Raw genomic sequence first — 22632 nt, 5'->3', positions numbered from 1 at the left:
CCCCCACTCGCCTCCCCCAGACGCCCTCCCCCACTCGCCCTCCCCCACTCGCCCTCCCCCAGACGCCCTCCCCCAGACGCCCTCCCCCAGACGCCCTCCCCCAGACGCCCTCCCCCAGACGCCCTCCCCCACTCGCCCTCCCCCACTCGCCCTCCCCCACTCGCCCTCCCCCACACGCCCTCCCCCACACGCTCTCCCCCACTCGCCCTCCCTCAGACGCCCTCCCCCACTCGCCCTCCCTCAGACGCCCTCCCCCACACGCCCTCCCCCACTCGCCCTCCCCCACACGCCCTCCCCCACACGCCCTCCCCCACACGCCCTCCCCCACACGCCCTCCCCCACTCGCCCTCCCCCACACGCCCTCCCCCACTCGCCCTCCCTCAGACGCCCTCCCCCACTCGCCCTCCCTCAGACGCCCTCCCCCACACGCCCTCCCCCACTCGCCCTCCCCCACTCGCCCTCCCCCACACGCCCTCCCCCACACGCCCTCCCCCACACGCCCTCCCCCACACGCCCTCCCCCACTCGCCCTCCCCCACTCGCCCTCCCCCACTCGCCCTCCCCCACTCGCCCTCCCCCACTCGCCCTCCCTCAGACGCCCTCCCCCACACACCCTCCCCCACACCCCCTCCCCCCCACACCAGCCCCCAGATGCCCGCCCCCCAGGCACCCTCCCCCAGACACAGCCCCCAGAAATCCAAGTGTTTTTTCAATGATTGGCCAGTAAACAGAGTTTTTTCCTGTGGAACTTTTTTAATCACGTCGACTCCCAGCAGCAGCACAGGCCCAGAACAGCTGGTCGTTCTCATTGGAATAAACAGATCAGATTAGATTAGACAGAGAACACTCAAATCAAATCTAAAATAATGACTGTAGGAGAGATTGAATGGACAAGGACGAGATCAGGGGAAAAGAGGCTAACAGAATAAGCGGAAACTCTTTATAGAAATGTTATTGATGATGTACTGTGTGTGATCATTCAGGTCAGGGTTTGTATTCCAACAGTGAAGCTGTACCTTAGAATGACCACGATCCCTCCGCCTCCCCTCATTAATGTAAAATTCTTTGATCCCTTTCCCAGCAGGTGAGGAGTGCTGGAGAAACACGAGCCGCCTTTAATGAGTTGACTGTTGCTGTAATATTACGCCCGTATATTGGAGAGAGACCAGTGCTGCCGAGATCGGATCTGACAGGTAATATCTCACAGACTGACACTAAGCTGCAGCATCGGATATAGGCGAGAGGACAGGCTGAGGGATTGGACACAGAGGGAACCCCCCCCCCCCCCCCTCTGCTGGACTTTGTGTTTCCAGCCTCAGCACAGTTGGAACAAACTCAACTTGGGGCAGGAGGTGGGGTCAATGATGGTATTGTTCCAATTAATACTCTTCTTCCAGCTCCATCCCATTCTAATCTCTCAAAGCACATCCTCCTCCCTCCATTCCCCCTGCTTGACCAACCTTATTGAATTCTTTGAAGAAGTAACAAAAAGGGTAGACAAGGGTAATGCATTAGATGTAATATATTTGGATTTTCAAAAGGCCTTCGATAAGGTACTGCATAGAAGACTCATGACGAATGTCGGAGCATGTGCAGTCGAACGACATGTAGCAAAACGGACAGCAAGCTGGCTACAAAACAGAAAACAGAGAGTAGGAGTTAAAGGTAGTTACTCAGCCTGGCAAAAGGTGGGAAGTGATGTTCCACAGGGATCAGTGCTGGGATGACTGTTATTCACAATTTACATAGATTATTTGGACTCAGGAATCATCCCTTTCCTGTTCAACTGGGCTGTTCTTACCTCATCAGATGTACAATCTCTCTCCTTCCTTGATATATCATTTCTAGTCTCTCTGGCTACCAACTGATTTGTTCCTATGATTACTCCGTCCATTTAACATGATGACGTGTTCCAGGATGGGAGGAGCTCAATATCAGGAGTGCAATTACAGGCTTTGAATGGTGTATTACGTTACTAGATAATAGGATGAAGATCAGAAGATCACTGAACAGATATCTGATTGCCAACCCCCCAAATACTTCAGCTAATATTAAATTAAGAAAGAACTTGCATTTATATAGCACCATGCATGACCTCAGGACGTCCCAAAGTGCTTTACAGCCATTTAAGTACTTTTGAAGTGTAGGAATCGCAGCAGCCAATTTGTGCACAGCAAGGTCCCTCAGTCAGCAATGAGATAAATTACCAGATAATCTGTTTTTTAGCGATGTTGGTTGAGGGATAAATATTGGCCAGGACACCGGGGAGACCTCCCCTGCTCTTCTTTGTATAGTGGCCGTGGGATCTTTTACATCCACCAGAGAGGGCAGATACGGCTTCGGTTTAATGTCTCATCCGAAAGACGGCACCTCTGACAGTGCAGCACTCCCTCAGTCCTGCACTGGGAGTGTCAGCCTGGATTATGTGCTCAAGTCTCTGGAATGGGACTTGAACCCATGAACTTCTGACTTAGAGGCAAGAGTGCTACCCACTGAGCCAGGGCTGACCCCACACATGCCAACAAACCATCCACCACATGCATTTTGAGTTCACCACACATAAGGCTGGAAGTGACTATTGGTGAGATTAATGGACGACAGCTTAATACAAGCTTGCTACATCCCTCCATCCAAGATTGTGGCACCAACCCATTTCAAATAAATGGATTAACGCCCGTGTTAAATGGCGGACTGTAGATTGTTACATGAACATTTTAATATTAACCCATTTCTAAACTATACTTCTTCTGAAATGCTTGTAGAAGGTTCCTGGAATTCCTTCCAGAAGAGAATCGTTGGTGTTTTGTACGAGAGGCATGTTTGCAAGGTGGAAGATAATTTCAATTGATAGATTTACAGGAGCAAGGCCTCAGTCTACAGGCTCCTCGGTCTGAGATTTCACCTGCCCTGTGCAGTTCTCATTTAGTTTAAGACCATAGAACCATGCACACTAGGAACAGATAGTCCACACAGATATACAGACTGCCCAGGCTTAAACAAATCCCCGAGGTCAGGTGCTATCTATCCCAGGGTTCAGAGACAAGGGATGAGATTTGAGAATCGCTGACAATCATCATGAGAAATGCCACTGAATGGTGCAGAAATCTGGCTGGATCAGAAAAGGGCTAAAGCTCCTTTTGCAGTAATCTATATCGCTCGGTATTTAACTCCACTGCTGGCCACCGCCCAGAGCCCTGCAAACTGCCTTTACTTCTCAATGCACGCCCTTGTACCTGGGAACATGCTCTGCCTTTTTACTTCCAACTCAATCTGCTCCTAAATTCTCAGCTTTGGATTTAGTCCCTCGTTAGCTTGAAAAGGGGTATATCTGCTCCATCAGGAAAACTGCCTAATACCAGCTCCCTAACACCGCCTGTCTCCGCCCCTGCCTCAGCTCATCTGCTGCTGAAACCCTCATCCATGTCTTTGTTACCTCTAGCCTCGACTATTCCAATGTTCTCCTGGCCCGCCTCCCATCTTCCACCCTCCATAAACTTGAGCTCATCCAAAACTCTGCTGCTTGTATCCAATTCACACCAATTCCCATTCACTGACCGACATTGGCTCCCGGACAAGCAATGCCTCAATTTTAAAATTCTCATCCTTGTGTTCAAATCCCTTCATGGCCTCGCCCCTCCCTATCTCTGTAACCTCCTCCATCCCTACAACCCTCCGAGATCTCTCAGCTCCTCCAATTCTGGCCTCTTGCGCATCCCCCACTCCCTTCGTCCCATCATTGGCGGCCGTGCTTTCAGCTGCCTAGGCCCTAAGTTCGGAATTCCCTCCCTAAACCTCTCTGCCTCTCTACCTCTCTCTCCTCCTTTAAGAAGCTCCTTAAAACCTACCTCTTTGACCAAGCTTTTGGTCATCTGTCCTAATATCTCAGTGTCAATTTTTGTTTCTGTCTTTCTCTCTCTCTCTGTCTCTCTCTCTCTCTCTGTCTCTCTCTCTCTCTCTGTCTCTCTCTCTCTCTCTGTCTTTCTCTCTCTCTCTGTCTCTGTCTCTGTCTCTCACTCTCTGTCTCTCTCACTCTGTCTCTCTCACTCTGTCTCTCTCACTCTGTCTCTCTCACTCTCTGTCTCTCTCACTCTCTGTCTCTCTCACTCTCTGTCTCTCTCACTCTCTGTCTCTCTCACTCTCTGTCTCTCTCACTCTCTGTCTCTCTCACTCTCTGTCTCTCTCACTCTCTGTCTCTCTCTCACTCTCTGTCTCTCTCTCACTCTCTGTCTCTCTCTCACTCTCTGTCTCTCTCTCTCTGTCTCACTCTCTCTCTGTGTCTGTCTCTCTCTCTCTCTGTCTCTCTCACTCTCACTCTCTCTCTCTCTGTCTCACTCTCTCTCTGTGTCTGTCTCTCTCTCTCTCTGTGTCTCTCACTCTCTCTCTCTGTCTGTCTCTCTCTCTCTGTCTGTCTGTCTGTCTGTCTGTCTCTGTGTCTCTCCCAGCCTCCCTCCTCCACTGCTGTCCTGGTCCTGAGAGGAGAACATGTTTTACTCCCCCACCCATGGGCATCGAGACCTGGACAAGACCTCAGCAACCCTCAAAGCCACCCCTACGTATACTTAAAACTTCCTTTTATGTGTTTAGTGTAGCACAGGCCCTTTCCTTTATGCATTTAGCAATGAGAAAGTTTGCTTCTTGAAAGCAATTCTAAATACTTTGACCTTCCCAATTGTGGACGGACTGCAGATACAGTTTGATTCTAATTCCGTATTTTCCGGTGTCCAATAAATAATCTTTTTATAAAATCTAGAGCTACTTATTAGACAAGGAGCCTAATAAATTAAATATAACATTTCGATCGTGTGGTGGATAAAAAGGTATTTTGTCAAGTTAAGTAAAGAATAAAATTACATTGCCCCTTTTGTCCCCACAAGAACACAACATTTCCACAAAAAAAGTTTCAAACAAACTTTGCAGGTCTTGTTGGATTAGAAGCAGTGAGTGGTGGTGATTAACCACTCATTGATTTGCTGTTTGAGGAGGTATTGAGAGTAATGTACTAATCTCTCACCTCCTGTCCAACTAGTTTTGTGTCTCCAGATATACAGTCAATTCCCATTAAGAGCAGTTCAGTTTCCTAAGGAAAGCTTCCTTAATATCAGAACTTTTCCCCTTTTCCATCCTCGAATGTCCCATGGGACTTACCCCTCTCCGATCCCCCGCCCTTCCCGTAATCATAACCTGCTCCTCTGGGCAGGCGAGAGGGACGCCCGACAGAAGGCAGCGGGGGCCCTTTAAATATGCAGACCAGGCTCTGATGACATCATCGAGACCTGACTGCAATTTGAACCTTAAACCTCCGCGGGGAAGCCCTCATGGGCCAGGCCAACCAATTGGGAAAGGAGTCAGGGCCAGAAGAGGCCCAGAATGGTAAGTCGATTTCTATTTTTGTTAGTTTCCTTGTTGGAGTGCGGTGGTGGGGGAGGAGATGGGGACTCCTGATTTACTATAGCAGCACTAGTAAATGCTGCATAGGGACAGGAACGTGATTGATCTGTACCTCAACTCCATTTACCCGCCTTTGCTCCGTATCCCTCGATACCCTCACCCAACAAACATCTATCGATCTCAAGTCTTGAAAGCTCCAATTGACCCCCAGCATCTACAGCCTTTTGGGGGAGAGACTTCCAGATTTCCACTCCCCTTTGTGTGAAGAAGTGCTTCCTGACATCACCCCTGAACGGCCTGGCTCTAATTTTAAGGTTATGCCCCCTTGTTCTGGACTCCCCCCACCAGAGGAAATAGTTTCTCTCTATCTACCCTTTCAATTCCTTTAATCATCTTAAACACTTCAATTAGATCACCCCTTAATCTTCTATACTCAATGGGAATACAAGCCAGGTTTATGCAACCTGTCCTCATAATTTAACCCTTTAAGCCCCAGTATCATTCTGGTGAATCTGCGCTGCACCCCCTCCAAGGCCAATATATCCTTCCTGAGGTGCTGTGCCCAGAACTGAACACCGTCTCCAGATGGGGTCTGACCAGAGCTTTATATAACTGTAGCGTAACTTCCTCCCCTTTGTATTCCAGTCCTCTTGAAATAAAGGCCAATATTCCATTAGCCTATTTGATTGCTTTTTGTACCTGTCTACTCACTTTTAGTGATTTGTGCACATGAACACCCAAATCCCTTTGTTCCTCCACAGTTTCTAGTTTCTCACTATTTAGAAAATATTCCGATTTGTCTTTCTTGCATCCAAAGTGGATGACCTGACACTCCCCCACATTGAACTCCATCTGCCACTGTTTTGCCCACTCATCTGTCAATCTTTCAATGTCCCTTTGTAACTTCCTACTCCCATGCACACAACTTACTGTGCCTCCTAACTAAGTGTAATCTGTAAACTTGGATGTACAACTCCCTTTTCCTTAATCTAAGTCATTATTATATAGGGTGAAAAGGTGAGGCCCCAGTACTGATCCCTGGGGAACACCACTTGTCACATCCCACCAATCAGAGAACATTCCCTACATCCCCACTCTCTGTCTCCTACCCCCCCAAGCATTTACTGACCCATGTCACGAGGTCACCTCCAGTGACATGCGCTCTCATATTTGCTAATAATCTCTTGCGGGAACCTTACCAAATGCCTTCTGGAAGTGCATATAGATAACGGCCATAGACACCTCCCTATCCACCATGTTAATGACCTCCTCATAAAATTCAACTAGATCAGTCAGACATGATCTACCCGTCAGGCTGGATTTCATCACCTCAAACAAATGGAAGTGATGTTCTGTGTAATATTTATTATTATTACTAGTAGAAGTAGTAATAGGAGGAGTAGTAGTAACAGGAGTAGAAGTAGTGGCAGTAGTAGTAGTAGTAATAGTAGTAGTAATAGTAATATAGGAGAAGTAGCAATATAAATAGTGCTTGCCAAGTGCCTTTTAACATCAACCCAAGGAGTCCACTCGTGTAAATTATTTTATGAAGAAAAGGTCTGGGGAGTCCAGGGATGGGGTAGGAAGGGCCAGGCAGCATAGGAGCCCCCCTACCCCATTCCCCCAAGACTAATCCCACTGGGGGACCCCAAGGTCCTAAAGGCAGCTGTGGCAGAAGAGCCCTGACATAGGTTTGGAGGAAAGGACCCATCGACCAGTCACCGGGACAGTCTCCACTCCCCAGCACACCGCTCGGCTGGGCTCTCCCCCCTTCATCACACATCACCATATATCGGCTCTCAGCTGTGAATTCTGGGCAGACTGACAGGATTTGATGAAGGCAAGTTTTCAGGGTAAAGTTCCCTAGAACCTTGTCTCCAGAATTAAGCCGACGGTTTAAATGGAGAAGATATTGTGATAGTCAGGATGGGGAGACGGGATTCTTTTGGTTTCTGCCTCATTCTCCACTCCTCTTTCTGTTTTCTCTCTTGATGCTTTGGGCTTTTCCACACACAAGATGTGAACATGTTTGTGGGTGAAATAGTAACACCGTGCAAGAAAATTCCCAGGCCCCTCAACAACCAGACAATGTCATTCCTGTAGGATGATGTTAAACAGTGACTACACTTCAAAAGTACTTCATTGGCCGTAAAGAGCTTTGAGGCATCCTGAAGTCATGAAAGGTGTTCTATCAATGCAAGTTCTTTCTTTTCTTCTTTCTTTTTAGAGAACAGCCCCCTCCTGGTGATGAAGCTCTTGGCCCTCATAACCCCAATATAGGAGCAAACTGTGACCTGCGACCTGTGACCTCTGCAGGGTGTGTCAACAGAGCATTACCGTGCACACCGTTACTGTCTCAACTCAAGCATGGGCTTCAGGGTCCGATGACACACTCCGCTATGAGGTGAGACATCTCATTCAAGCACTGGGTTCATGATAACATCATCCTCTCCGTTTACCACTATCATTATTGAGAGGTTTGTTATCAAGAAGTTTGAGAAATTGATTGGATACTTTTTACACTCACTGTTGGTGTGAAGCGTACAGCATGGGTTAGATACAGAGTAAAGCTCCCTCTACACTGTCCCATCAAACACTCCCAGGGCAGGTACAGCGCGGGTTAGATACAGAGTAAAGCTCCCTCTACACTGTCCCATCAAACACTCCCAGGACAGGTACAGCGCGGGTTAGATACAGAGTAAAGCTCCCTCTACACTGTCCCATCAAACACTCCCAGGGCAGGTACAGCACGGGTTAGATACAGAGTAAAGCTCCCTCTAAACTGTCCCATCAAACACTCCCAGGGCAGGTACAGCACGGGTTAGATACAGAGTAAAGCTCCTTCTACACTGTCCCATCAAACACTCCCAGGGCAGGTACAGCACGGGTTAGGTACAGAGTAAAGCTCCCTCTACACTGTCCCATCAAACACTCCCAGGGCAAGTACAGCACGGGTTAGGTACAGAGTAAAGCTCCCTCTACACTGTCCCATCACACACTCCCAGGGCAGGTACAGCACGGGTTAGATACAGAGTAAAGCTCCCTCTACACTGTCCCATCACACACTCCCAGGGCAGGTACAGCACGGGTTAGATACAAAGTAAAGCTCCTTCTACACTGTCCCATCAAACACTCCCAGGGCAGGTACAGCACGGGTTAGGTACAGAGTAAAGCTCCCTCTACACTGTCCCATCAAACACTCCCAGGGCAAGTACAGCACGGGTGAGATACAGAGTAAAGCTCCCTCTACACTGTCCCATCAAACACTCCCAGGGCAGGTACAGCACGGGTTAGATACAGAGTAAAGCTCCCTCTACACTGTCCCATCAAACACTCCCAGGGCAAGTACAGCACGGGTTAGATACAGAGTAAAGCTCCCTCTACACTGTCCCATCAAACACTCCCAGGGCAGGTACAGCATTGTTGCTCCAAATGAGATCGGGAAGCTTGGCACAGATGAGGGATCAAACCACAGACTTAGTTGGAGGAACCCTTTTTTTTTATTCGTTCATGGGATGTGGGTGTCGCTGGCAAGGCCAGCATTTATTGCCCATCCCTAATTGCCCCTTGAGAAGGTGGTGGTGAGCCACCTTCTTGAACCGCTGCAGTCCGTGTGGTGAAGGTTCTCCCACAGTGCTGTTAGGAAGGGAGTTCCAGGATGTTGACCCAGCGACGATGAAGGAACGGCGATATATTTCCAAGTCGGGATGGTGTGTGACATGGAGGGGAACGTGCAGGTGGTGTTGTTCCCATGTGCCTGCTGCCCTTGTCCTTCTAGGTGGTACAGGTTGCGGGTTTCGGAGGTGCTGTCGAAGAAGCCTTGGCAAGATGCTGCAGTGCATCCTGTAGATGGTACACACTGCAGCCACTGTGCGCCGGTGATGAAGGGAGTGAATGTTTAGGGTGGTGGATGGGGTGCCAATCAAGCGGGCTGCTTTGTCCTGGATGGTGCCGAGCTTCTTAAGTGTTGTTGGAGCTGCACTCGTCCAGGCAAGTGGAGAGTATTCCATCATACTCCTGACTTGTGCCTTGTAGATGGTGGAAAGGCTTTGGGGAGTCAGGAGGTGAGTCACTCACCGCAGGATACCCAGCCTCTGACCTGCTCTTGTAACCACAGTATTCATGTGGTTGGTCCAGTTAAGTTTCTGGTCAATGGTGACCCCTAGGATGTTGATGGTGGGGATTCTGCGATGGTAATGCTGTTGACTGTCAAGGGGAGGTGGTTAGACTCTCTTTTGTTGGAGATGGTCATTGCCTGGCACTTGTCTGGCCCGAATGTTACTTGCCACTTATGAGCCCAAGCACGGATGTTGTCCAGGTCTTGCTGCATGCGGGCGTGGACTGCTTCATTATCTGAGGGGTTGCGAATGGAACTGAACACTGTGCAATCGTCAGGGGACATCCCCATTTCTGACCTTATGATGGAGGGAAGGTCATTGATGAAGCAGCTGAAGATGGTTGGGCCCAGGACACTGCCCTGAGGAACTCCTGCAGCAATGTCCTGGGGTTGAGATGATTGGCCTCCAACAACCACTACCAACTTCCTTTGTGCTAGGTATGACTTCAGCCACTGAAGAGTTTTCCCCCTGATTCCCATTGACTTCAATTTTACTAGGGCTCCTTGGTGCCACACTCGGTCAAATGTTGCCTTGATGCCAAGGGCAGTCACTCTCACCTCACCTCTGGAATTCAGCTCTTTTGTCCATGTTTAGACCAAGGCTGTAATGAGGTCTGGAGCCGAGTGGTCCTGGCGGAACCCAAACTGAGCATCGGTGAGCAGGTTATTGGTGAGTAAGTGCCGCTTGATAGCCCTGTCAACGACACCTTCCATCACTTTGCTGATGATTGAGAGTAGACTGATGGGGCGGTAATTGGCCGGATTGGATTTGTCCTGCTTTTTGTGGACAGGACATACCTGGGCAATTTTCCACATTGTCGGGTAGATGCCAGTGTTATAGCTGTACTGGAACAGTTTGGCTAGAGGCGCGGCTAGTTCTGGAGCACAAGTCTTCAGAACTACAGCCAGGATGTTGTTGGGGCCCATAGCCTTTGTTGTATCCAGTGCACTCAGCTGTTTCTTGATATCACGTGGAGTGAATCGAATTGGCTGAAGACTGGCTTCTGTGATGGTGGGGATATCGGGAGGAGGTCGAGATGGATCATCCAATTGGCACTTCTGGCTGAAGATGGTTGCAAACTCTTCAGCCTTGTCTTTTACACTCACATGCTGGACTCCGCCATCATTGAGGATGGGGATGTTTACAGAGCCTCCTCCTCCCATTAGTTGTTTAATTGTCCACCACCATTCACGACTGGATGTGGCAGGACTGCAGAGCTTTGATCTGATCCACTGGTTGTGGAATCGCTTCACTCTGTCTGTAGCATGTTGCTTGCGCTGTTTAGCATGCATGTAGTCCTGAGTTGTAGCTTCACCAGGTTGGCACCTCATTTTTAGGTACGCCTGGTGCTGCTCCTGGCATGCTCTTCTACACTTCTCACTGAACCAGGTTTGATCCCCTGGCTTGTTGGTAATGGTAGAGTGAGGAATATGCCGGGCCATAAGATCACAGATTATGCTGGAATACAGTTCTGCTGCTGATGATGCCTCATAGATGCCCAGTTTTGAGCTGCTGGATCTGTTGTGAATCTATCCTATTTAGCACAGTGGTCGTGCCACACAACACGTTGGATGGTGTCCTCACTGTGAAGACGGAACTTCGTCTCCACAAGGACTGTGCGATGATCACTCCTACCAATACTGTCATGGACAGATGCATCTGCGACAGGTAGATTGGTGAGGATGAGGTTTCTCCCTCGTGTTGGTTCGCTCACCACCTGCCTCAGGCCCAGTCTGGCAGCTATCTCCTTCAGGACTCGGCCAGCTCGGTCAGTAGTGATGCTACCGAGTCACTCTTGGTGATGGACATAGAAGTTCCCCACCCAGAGTACATTCTGAGTAATGTACTCAGAGGTAACAGAGAGGGTTGATGAAGGCAATGCAGTTGATGTTGTGAATATGGACTTTCAAAAGGCGTTTGATAAAGTGCCACATAATAGGCTTGTTAGCAAAATTTAAGCCCGTGGAATAAAACGGGTAGTGGCAGCATGGATATGAAATTGGCTAAGTGACAGGAAACAGAGAGTAGTAGTGAACGGTTGTTTTTCGGACTGGAGGGAGGTGTACAGTGGTGTCCCCCAGAGGTCGGTACTAGGACCACTGCTTTTCTTGATATATATTAATGACTTGGACTTGGGTGTACAGGGCACAATTTCAAAATTTGCAGATGACACAAAACTTAGAAGTGTAGTGAACAGTGAGGAGGATAGTGATAGACTTCAAGACGGACATAGACAGGCTGGTGAAATGGGCGGACACGTGGCAGATGAAATTTAACGCAGAGAAGTGCGAAGTGATACGTTTTGGCAGGAAGAATGAGGAGAGGCAATATAAACTTAAGGGTACAATTCTGAGGGGGTGCAGGAACAGAGAGATCTGGGGGTATCTGTGCTCAAATCTTTGAAGGTGGCAGGGCATGTTGAGAAAGCGGTTGAAAAAGCATGTGGGATCCTGGGCTTTATAAATAGAGGCATAGAGTACAAAATTAAAGATGTCACGATGAAGCTTTATAAAACACACTCGGTCACAGCTGGAGTATTGTGTCCAGTTCTGGGCACCGTACTTTAGGAAGGATGTGAAGGCCTTAGAGAGGGTGCAGAAAAGATTTACCAGACTGGTTCCAGGGATGAGGGACTTCAGTTACGTGGATAGACTGGAGAAGCTGGGGTTCTTCTCCTTAGAGCGGAGAAGGTTAAGAGGAGATTTGATCGAAGTGTTTAAAATCATGAAGGGTTTGGATAAAGTGAATAAAGAGAAACTGTTCCCATTGGTGGAAGGGTCGAGAACCTGAGGACACAGATTTAAGGTGATTGACAAAAGAACCAAAGGCGACATGAGGTAAAACTTTTTTACGCAGCGAGTAGTTGTGATCTGGAATGCACTGCCTGAAAGGGCGGTGGAAGCAGATTCAATCATGGCTTTCAAAAAGGAATTGGATAAATAATTGAAGAGAAAAAATTTGCAGGACGACAGGGAAAGAGCGAGGGAATGGGACTAACTGGATTGCTCTTACAAAGAGCCAGCACAAGCTCGATGGGCCGAATGGCCTCCTTCTGTGCTGTAACTATTCTATGATTCTATACTTTGCCTGGCTGGACTGATCACAGAGGTGTAGGATACAGAACTTCAAACTTTATTATTTTTAGGAAAATGGTTCTTCCTGATCTTTGAAACCTCTCTAATAGAAAGAGTACTCATGAATTAACAAAAAGACCCTAAGGCCAACTCAGGCTTCTCTCTGTGATTCTGGCTTTTAAGTCTTAGGCTGCGTCATCGAGATGGATGTACATTGTCAGAATGAGTTTTATTGAAGTGATCATAATTCAGTTAGATTCAGCATAGTTATGGAAAAGGACAGAGATAGAACAGGAGTAAAAGTTCTCAATTGGGGAAAGGCCAATTTTACTAAGCTGAGAAGTGATTTAGCAAAAGTGGACTGGAAACAGCTACTTGAAGGTAAATCAGTGTCAGAGCAGTGAGAGAGATTCAAAGGGGAAGATTCAAAGGGTTCAGAATAAACATGTTCCCACAAAGAAAAAGGGTGGGGCTGCCAAATCTAGAGCCCCCTGGATGACAAGGAGCATTCAGGGTAAGAGAAGACAAAAAAGGGAAGCTTATGTCAGACAGCGAGAGCTCAATACTGCAGAAAGCCTAGAGGAGTATAAAAAGTGCAGGGGTGAAATTAAAAAGGAAATTAGGAAAGCAAAGAGAGGGCATGAAAAAATGCTGGCAAGTAAAATTAAGGAAAACCCAAAAATGTTTTATAAATACATTAAGAGCAAGAGGATTACTAAGGAAAGAGTAGGGCCTATTAGAGACCAAAAAGGTAAACTGTGTGTGGAGGTGGAAGATGTGGGTTCTTAATAAATACTTTGCATCTGTCTTCACAAAAGAGGGGGCGATGCAGAGATTGTAGTTAAGGAGGAGGAGTGTGAAATATTGGATGGGATAAACATAGTGAGAGAGGAAGTATTAAGGAGATTAGCATCTTTGAAAGTAGATAAATCGCCAGGCCCGGATGAAATGTATCCCAGGCTGCTAAGAGAAGCAAGGGAGGAAATAGCAGAGGCTCTGACCATCATTTTCCAATCCTCCCTCGCTACAGGCATAGTGCCGCAGGATTGGAGGACTGCTAACGTTGTACCATTGTTTAAAAAGGGAGAAAGAGATAGACTGAGTAATTATAGGCCAGTCAGTCTAACCTCGGTGGTGGGCAAATTATTGGAATCGATTCTGAGGGACAGCATAAATTGTCATTTAGAAAGGCACGGGTTATTCAAGGACAGTCAGCATGGATTTGTTAAGGGAAGGTTGTGTCTGACTAACTTGATTGAATTTTTTGAGCAGGTAGCAAGGAGGGTCGATGAGGGTAACGATGTAGTGTACATGGAGTTTCGCAAGGCTTTTGACAAGGTGCCACATGGCAGACTGGTCAAAAAAGTAAAAGCCCATGATATCCAAGGGAGAGTGGCAAGTTGGTTCCAAAATTGGCACAGTGGCAGGAAGCAAAGGGTAATGGTTGATTGGTGTTTTTGGGACTGGAAGGCTGTTTCCAGTGGGGACTCACAAGTCCCTTGTTTTTTGTGGTATATATTAATGATTTGGACTTGAATGTGGGGGGGCTTGATCAAGAAGTTTGCAGATGATACAAAAGTTGGCCGTGTGGTTGATGGGGAGGAGGAAAGCTGTAGACTGCAGGAAGATATCAATGGACTGCTCAGGTGGGCAGAAAAGTGGCAAATGGAATTTTGGCTATGAGAAAAGTTTGGATAGGCTGGGGTTGTTTTCTTTGGAACAAAGGAGGCTGAGGGGAGATTTAATTGTCGTGTATACAATTATGACAGTACTAGACAGAGTGGATAGGGAGGACCTATTTCCCTGAGCAGAGGGGTCAGTGACCAGGGGGCATAGATTTAAAGTAATTGGTAGAAGGATTAGAGGGGAGCTGAGGAGAAATTTTTTCACCCAGAGGGTGGTGGGGGTCTGGAACTCACTGACTGAAAGGGTGGGAGAGGCAGAAACCCTCAACTCATTTAAAAAGTACCTGGATGTGCACCTGAAGTGCCGTAACCTACAGGGCTATGGACCAAGTGCTGGAAAGTGGGATTAAGCTGGATAGCTCTTTTTTGGCCAGCAAGGACACGATGGGCCGAATGGCCTCCTTCTGTGCCGTATCTTTCTATGATTCTATGATTCTAAGTATTTTTGAGGTGTTGGACAAAACTCCTTTTAACAGTGTTCATAGAAAGGAACATTTTCATGTTTGAGTGTGAGAGAGACAGACAGTGAGAGATATAGAGAGAGAGAATGAGAGAGACAGAGACAGTCAGAGAGAGAGAGAGACAGACACATACAGAATGAGAGAGACAGAGAGAGAGACAGACAGACGGACAGAGAGAGAGAGAGACAGACAGGCAGACAGAGAGAGAGCGACAGAGAGTGAGAGAGATAGACACAGAGAGAGAATGAGAGAGACAGAGAGACAGTCAGACAGAAAGAGAGAGACAGAGAGAGAGAGAGACAGAGACAAACAGACAAAGAGAGAGAGAAAGACACACAGGCAGACAGAGAGAGCGCGACAGAGAGAGAGTGAGAGAGATAGACACAGAGAGAATGAGAGAGACAGAGAGACAGTCAGACAGAAAGAGAGAGACAGAGAGAGAGACAGAGACAAAGAGAGAGAGAGAGACAGAGACAGAGAGTGTGAGAGACAGAGAGATGGGATCAGCACATGTCTCTGTCACAAATGAAGTCAATACGTCCAATATGATTTGTGCTACAAAATACTCTTCGGATTGTTTAAATGAAAGGTTTATGTGACTGAGGACTCCCTCCTGTCACTCGACAGATTTTTTTTTGGTCGTTAATTTCAACCAACTGGGTTGCCATAGTGACGACTGTAGAACCAGCAGCTGAATTCTCATTTGACTTGAGCTGACTAACAAGAGGAACAAAAGCAAAATACTGCGGATGCTGGAAATCTGAAATAAAAACAGACAATGCTGTAAATACTCAGCAGGACAGGCAGCGTCTGTGTAGAGAGGGAGCAACGGAATTAATGTTTCAGGTCAATGACACCGTCTAAACTGGGAGATTTTGGAGATTTAACAGTTTATAAGCAAGTACTGAGCCCGGGAATGGAGCTGGTCTTAGAGGAGGGCAGCACCAGAGGCACTGGGAGTGGGGGGGGGATGTGGGCTGGTGTTTGGGGTGCGGGAGGGGGTTGTGGGCTGGTGTTTGGGGTGGGGGAGGTTGTGGGCTGGTGTTTGGGGTGGGGGAGGTTGTGGGCCGGTGTTTGGGGTGCGGGAGGGGGATGTGGGCCGGTGTTTGGGGTGGGGGAGGGGGTTGTGGGCTGGTGTTTGGGGTGGGGGAGGGGGTTGTGGGCTGGTGTTTGGGGTGGGGGAGGGGGTTGTGGGCTGGTGTTTGGGGTGGGGGAGGGGGATGTGGGCCGGTGTTTGGGGTGGGGGAGGGGGTTGTGGGCTGGTGTTTGGGGTGGGGGAGGGGGTTGTGGGCTGGTGTTTGGGGTGGGGGAGGGGGTTGTGGGCTGGTGTTTGGGGTGGGGGAGGGGGTTGTGGGCTGGTGTTTGGGGTGGGGGAGGGGGTTGTGGGCTGGTGTTTGGGGTGGGGGAGGGGGTTGTGGGCTGGTGTTTGGGGTGGGGGAGGGGGATGTGGGCTGGTGTTTGGGGTGGGGGAGGGGGTTGTGGGCCGGTGTTTGGGGTGGGGGAGGGGGTTGTGGGCTGGTGTTTGGGGTGGGGGAGGGGGTTGTGGGCCGGTGTTTGGGGTGGGGGAGGGGGTTGTGGGCTGGTGTTTGGGGTGGGGGAGGGGGTTGTGGGCTGGTGTTTGGGGTGCGGGAGGGGGTTGTGGGCTGGTGTTTGGAGTGGGGGAGGGGGTTGTGGGCTGGTGTTTGGAGTGGGGGAGGGGGTTGTGGGCCGGTGTTTGGGGTGGGGGAGGGGGTTGTGGGCTGGTGTTTGGAGTGGGGGAGGGGGTTGTGGGCCGGTGTTTGGGGTGGGGGAGGGGGTTGTGGGCCGGTGTTTGGAGTGGGGGGGGTTGTGGGCTGGTGTTTGGGGTGGGGGAGGGGGTTGTGGGCCGGTGTTTGGGGTGGGGGAGGGGGTTGTGGGCTGGTGTTTGGGGTGGGGGAGGGGGTTGTGGGCTGGTGTTTGGGGTGGGGGAGGGGGATGTGGGCTGGTGTTTGGGGTGGGGGAGGGGGTTGTGGGCTGGTGTTTGGGGTGGGGGAGGGGGTTGTGGGCTGGTGTTTGGGGTGGGGGAGGGGGATGTGGGCTGGTGTTTGGGGTGGGGGAGGGGGTTGTGGGCTGGTGTTTGGGGTGGGGGAGGGGGTTGTGGGCTGGTGTTTGGGGTGGGGGAGGGGGATGTGGGCTGGTGTTTGGGGTGGGGGAGGGGGATGTGGGCTGGTGTTTGGGGTGGGGGAGGGGGATGTGGGCTGGTGTTTGGGGTGGGGGAGGTTGTGGGCTGGTGTTTAGGGTGGGGGAGGGGGTTGTGGGCTGGTGTTTGGGGTGGGGGAGGGGGTTGTGGGCTGGTGTTTGGGGTGGGGGAGGGGGTTGTGGGCTGGTGTTTGGGGTGGGGGAGGGGGTTGTGGGCTGGTGTTTGGGGTGGAGATCCCCCATGGGCACGTAGCCGGTGGGGGGGGGGGGGGGGGTCCATACCCCTGGGGTCTACCCGCCTTTCTCCGCCACATTCCCGGGCCACAGAGTCTTCTCCTCTTTGCCAGATGTCCCAGGCTTCCCTCCCCCTCTGCTATTCTGCTGTGACCGCCAACACCTCCTCTGGACCCACCTTTTGTTTCAATACATTACATAGAATTACATAGAATTTACAGCACAGAAACAGGCCATTCGGCCCAACTGGTCCATGCCGGTGTTTATGCTCCACACGAGCCTCCTCCCTCCCTACTCCATCTCACCCTATCACCATATCCTTCTATTCCTTTCTCCCTCATGTGTTTCTCCAGATTCCCCTTAATTGTATCTGTTCTATTTGCCTCAACCACTCCATGGGGCAGCAAATTCCACATTCTCACCACTCTCTGGGTAAAGAAGTTTCTCCTGAATCCCCTATTGGATTTATTAGTGACTATCTTATATTTATGGCCCCTAGTTCTGGTCTCCCCCGCAAGTGAAAACATCTTCTTTACGTCTACCCTATCAAACCCTTTCATAATCCTGAAAGGGGTGACCTAACAGAGGTCTCCCCTCAGCCTTCCCTTTTCTAACGAAAAGAGCCCCAGCCTGTTCTGTCGTGCCTGATAGTTATAACCTCTCAGTTCTGGACGACCTTCCCTGAGCTCAGGCCAATGATACACAAACCAACAGAGGGGCAAAAAGCAATTCGACTGGGTCCGGGTTTATTAGCACAGATGGAACTGGCAGAACCTGAACTAAAACTGAAGTGTAGGAGGGTTGGAAAGTAGCAAGTACGGAGTCCCATCTGTTCCAAACAAACCAGTCTGCAACAGCAGTCGAAGTACAGCTCACAGCTGTAGCAGTCACTGATGTCACATTAATTCGCTCATTCAAACACTGTTAAACGCTCAGTAATTGTCAACGATTCTAAGTTAATTAAGCGCCATTTTTTTAATGAGGATTAGTCGCTTCCTTAATACTGTTCCCCACCTATACGGGGAGGTTATAGGGCCTCTCCAATACCCCAGCACAACACTACATGTGGTGTTTATGTGTTTAAGATGCTCCAACGAGCTGTGGATTGGTTGGGTTGATTCGCCTGGTCTGGCGGCATCTCTCCCGTTTCAGACTGTTAATGTCACAGCATCCCATGTGGCCGTCACCAGGTGTCACAATGCTATAGCTGATATCGTTAACACTTCCCTCTCCTCAGGTACTGCCCCCTCCCCTTCAAATCGGCCAACATCACCCCCCTCCTCAAAAAACCCACCCTTGACCCCTCTGTCCTTGCAAACTACCACCCCATCGCCAACCTCCCTTTCCTCTCCAGAGTCCTTGAACGTGTCGTCGCCTCCCAAATCCGTGCCCATCTTTCCCGCGACTCCATGTTTGAATCCCTCCAATCAGGTCCCTGCTCCAGTACTGAAACGGTCCTTATCAAAGTCACAAATGACATCCTATGTGACTGTGACCGTGGTAAACTCCCTCCTCATCCTTCTCCACATGTCTGCAGCCTTTGACATGTTTCACCACACCATCCTCCTCCAACGCCTCTCCTCTGTCGTCCAGCTGGGTGGGACTGCGCTCACCTGGTTCCATTCTTATCTATCCAGTCGTAGCCAGAGAATCTCCTGCAATGGCTTCTCTTCCCACTCCCGCACCGTTACCTCTGGACTCCCCCAAGGATCTATCCATGGCCCCTCCTATTTCTCATCTACATGCTGACCCTCGGCGACATCATCCGAAAGCAACAGATTCCACATGTACGCTGACGACACCCAGCTCTACCTCACCACCACCTTCCTTGACCCCCCCCCCCCCACTGCCTCTCATTTGTCACACTGCGTGTCCGACATCCAGTACCGGATGAGCAAAAATTTGCTCCAACTAAATATTGGGAAGACCGAAGCCATTGTCTTTGGTCCTCGCCACAAACTCCATTCCCTGTCCACCGACTCCATCCCTCTCCCTGGCCACTGTCTGTGGCTGAACCAGACCGTTGGCAACCTTGGCATCCTATTTGACCCCATGCTGAGCTTCTGACCCCATATCCTCTCCATCACCAAGACCGCCTACCTCCTCCTCCGTAATGTCGCCCGTCTCTGCCCCGCCTCAGCTCATCTGCTGCTGAAACCCTCATCCATTGTTACCTCTCAACTGGACTATTCCAATGCTCTCCTGGCTGGCCTCCCATCTTCCACCCTCCATAAACTTGAGCTCATCCAAAGCTCTGATGCCCGTATGCGAACTCGCACCAAGTCCCGTTCACCCATCACCCTGTGCTCACTGACCTACATTGGCTTCTGGTCCGGGAACACCTCGATTTTAAAATTCTCATCCTTGTTCTCAAATCCTCCATGGCCTCGCCCCCTCCCTATCTCTGTAACCTCATCCAGCCCTACAACCCTCCGAGGTCTCTGCACTCCTCCAATTCTGGCTTCTTGCACATCTCCAATTTTAATCGCTCCACCATTGGCGGCCGTGCCTTCAGCTGCCTAGGCCCTAAACTCTGGAATTCCCTCCCTAAACCTCTCCGCCTCTCCGTCTCTCTCTCCTCCTTAAAACCTACCCCTTTGACCAAGCTTTTGGTCACCTGTCCTAATATCTCTTTATGTGGATCGGTATCAAATTTTGATTGATAATCGCTCCTGTGAAGCACCTTGGGACGTTTTACTACGTTAAAGGCGCTATATGAATGCAAGTTTTTGTAGAGCAGGACATCAAGCTCGAAAAACTCCACCTACCCACCTTCCCACCCTGTCCCTCAATCCCACCTACCCACCTCCCACCCTGTCCCTCAATCCCACCTACCCACCTTCTCACCCTGTCCCTCAATCTCACCTACCCACCTTCTCACCCTGTCCCTCAATCCCACCTACCCACCTCCCACCCTGTCCCTCAATCCCACCTACCCACCTTCTCACCCTGTCCCTCAGTCCCACCTACCCACCTTCCTACCCTGTCCCTCAATCCCACCTACCCACCTTCCCACCCTGTCCCTCAATCCCACCTACCCACCTTCTCACCCTGTCCCTCAATCCCACCTACCCACCTTCCCACCCTGTCCCTCAATCCCACCTACCCACCTTCCCACCCTGTCCCTCAATCCCACCTACCCACCTTCTCACCCTGTCCCTCAATCCGTTTCACTTTCAGGAACACACCTAATTGAACGGAACAATCCAAAATGTCTGACGATCCTGGTAATTCATTCCTATGTTGAGGAGGTGAAGCGTCCTGTGTTTTTGGGGGGTTTAACTTTCAGGGAGTTCTGGTCCTGAGGCTGGTGTGTGAGTCAGTGTAGAAAATGGGCAGATTACGTTCTGTCTCCCAACTAAAATACTGAGATACGTCCCGTCCGAACCAAACTGCCATTTCCCCAGTTTTACATCCACGCACCAGGCCATTCGCGCGCTCACACACGCACACAAACACACACACAGTCACACTGACACACACACACTGTCACACTGACACACACACACACAGTCACACTGACACACACACAGTCACACTGACACACACACACACAGTCACACTGACACACACACACACACATGCTGACACACACAGTCACACTGACATCCACACACACTGTCACACTGATACACAGACACACACACTGTCACACTCACACACACACACACACAGTGTCACACTGACACTGACGCACACACACACTGACACACAGATATACACTGATACACACACTGATGCACACGTATACTGATGCAAACTGACACACACAAACACACTCACACATACTGACACACACACACTGACATACACACACAGACTGACACACAAAGACACAAGCACATACTGACACACACAACACACACACTAAGACACTGACACACCATACACACACACTCAATGACACACTGACATACACACTGACACACACACTGACACTCACACACAGACACATGCACTGACACACACACACACACACAATGACATACACACTAACACACTGACATACACACTGACACACACACACACTGACACACACACTCACACATACACTGATACATACATGCAATGACATACACAATGTCACGCACACACAATGACACACACACCGATGCACACATACACACACACATATACAGACACTGACACACACTGTCACACGCACACTGATGCACACACTGACAGACAGACACACACACACTGAAACACACATACTGAAACACACACTGGCACATACTGTCTCACACACACACACACTGACACACACACTGACACACACACAGACATACACACTGACACTGACATATACTGACACTGACACAGACACACATACACTGACTCACACACTGTCACTCACTCACACACAAATACTCCCATACTCATTCACTAACACATTCACATACACTGACACAAACACACACACACACACACAATCACAATAACCCTAACCCTAACTCACACTGACACACACTCTCACAGAGTGAACAGCACTCAATTCGGGTTAGAGACACAAGGAGCTGAGGGTCATTGCTGCAAGCAGTGATGATGAGATAAGGACACAAGAAAACCAACATTTGCAGTTAACTCTGCTTCATCTGCAACTTCTGAAAGACAAATTTGTGATCTAAATAATTTATTGCTGCTCTCTGCCAAGTTCCAGCGCTCTGCTCTGTTGCAGGAGTCTCCGTGATAATCAGCTGCAATTTCCTCAGCGCCTCTGCCAAGTCTCCACAGTGGCTTATAGTTGATTTCAACAGAGTGAGGATGCAGAAAGGAGGGAGAGTGCGCAGGACAGGGGATTTGAAGCTCAGAGGAGCAAGAAAGAAAGGAAGAACAAACTTGCATTTATACAGCGCCTTTCACAACCTCAGGACGTCCCAAAATGCTTTACAGCCAGTGATGTACTTTTAAAAGTGTGGTCACTGTTTTAATGTAGGAAACACGGCAGCCAAAATTGCACACAGCAAGATCCCACAAACAGCAATGAGATAGTGACCAGATAATCTGTTTTTAGTGATGTTGGTTGAGGGATAAATATTGGCCCAGGATACCCTGCTCTTCTTTGAATAGTGGCCTTGGGATCTTTTATGCCCACCTGAGGGGGCAGACGGTCTCGGTTTATCTGAAAGACGGCGCCTCAGACAGTGCAGCGCTCCCTCAGTACTGCACTGAGAGTGTCCGCCTGGATTATGGGCTCAAGTCTTTGGAGTGGGACTCGAACCCACGACCGTCTGACTCAGAGCCGAGAGTGCGACCCACTGAGCCCCGGGTGACACCCGAGCAGGGTAGTGTCGGTAAAATAGGGACAGAGAAGAAAGACTGAAAGGGAGTGAGAGCAGTTGGAGGTTGAGGCCTCTCTGTCAACACTCGCTGTCGAGACTCATGTGAAGCATGGCTGCTTATCAAGGTATCAGAGAGTAGCCAGTGTCTATTCCAGCAAGGGCCCAGTGTCGTCAGGAGCGAACATCATCTGTCAGAGAACAAACTGTCCTTTCAATCAGTCTGAGACAGGAGCT

The 22632-nt window shown here is 49.7% G+C and overlaps 1 long non-coding RNA gene across 3 annotated transcripts in view; it reads left to right on the top strand.

The window, feature by feature from the left end:
* LOC137341347 (uncharacterized) overlaps nt 1–22632 on the top strand; it is a 58933-nt gene that overhangs the window by 17395 nt on the left and 18906 nt on the right. For 2 of the 3 annotated variants that reach the window (XR_010967005.1, XR_010967006.1), the window contains exons 4-5: nt 1081–1192; nt 7615–7791. This is a non-coding gene — a long non-coding RNA (uncharacterized lncRNA). The remainder of the gene's footprint in view (nt 1–1080; nt 1193–7614; nt 7792–22632) is intronic. The other variant, XR_010967007.1, reaches the window with a different exon arrangement.

Source organism: Heptranchias perlo, chromosome 23 (assembly GCF_035084215.1).
Source record: "Heptranchias perlo isolate sHepPer1 chromosome 23, sHepPer1.hap1, whole genome shotgun sequence".
Lineage (NCBI taxonomy): Eukaryota > Metazoa > Chordata > Chondrichthyes > Hexanchiformes > Hexanchidae > Heptranchias > Heptranchias perlo.
The sequence above is the reverse complement of the archived record's forward strand: the minus strand, read 5'-3'. Positions and strand labels throughout refer to the sequence as shown.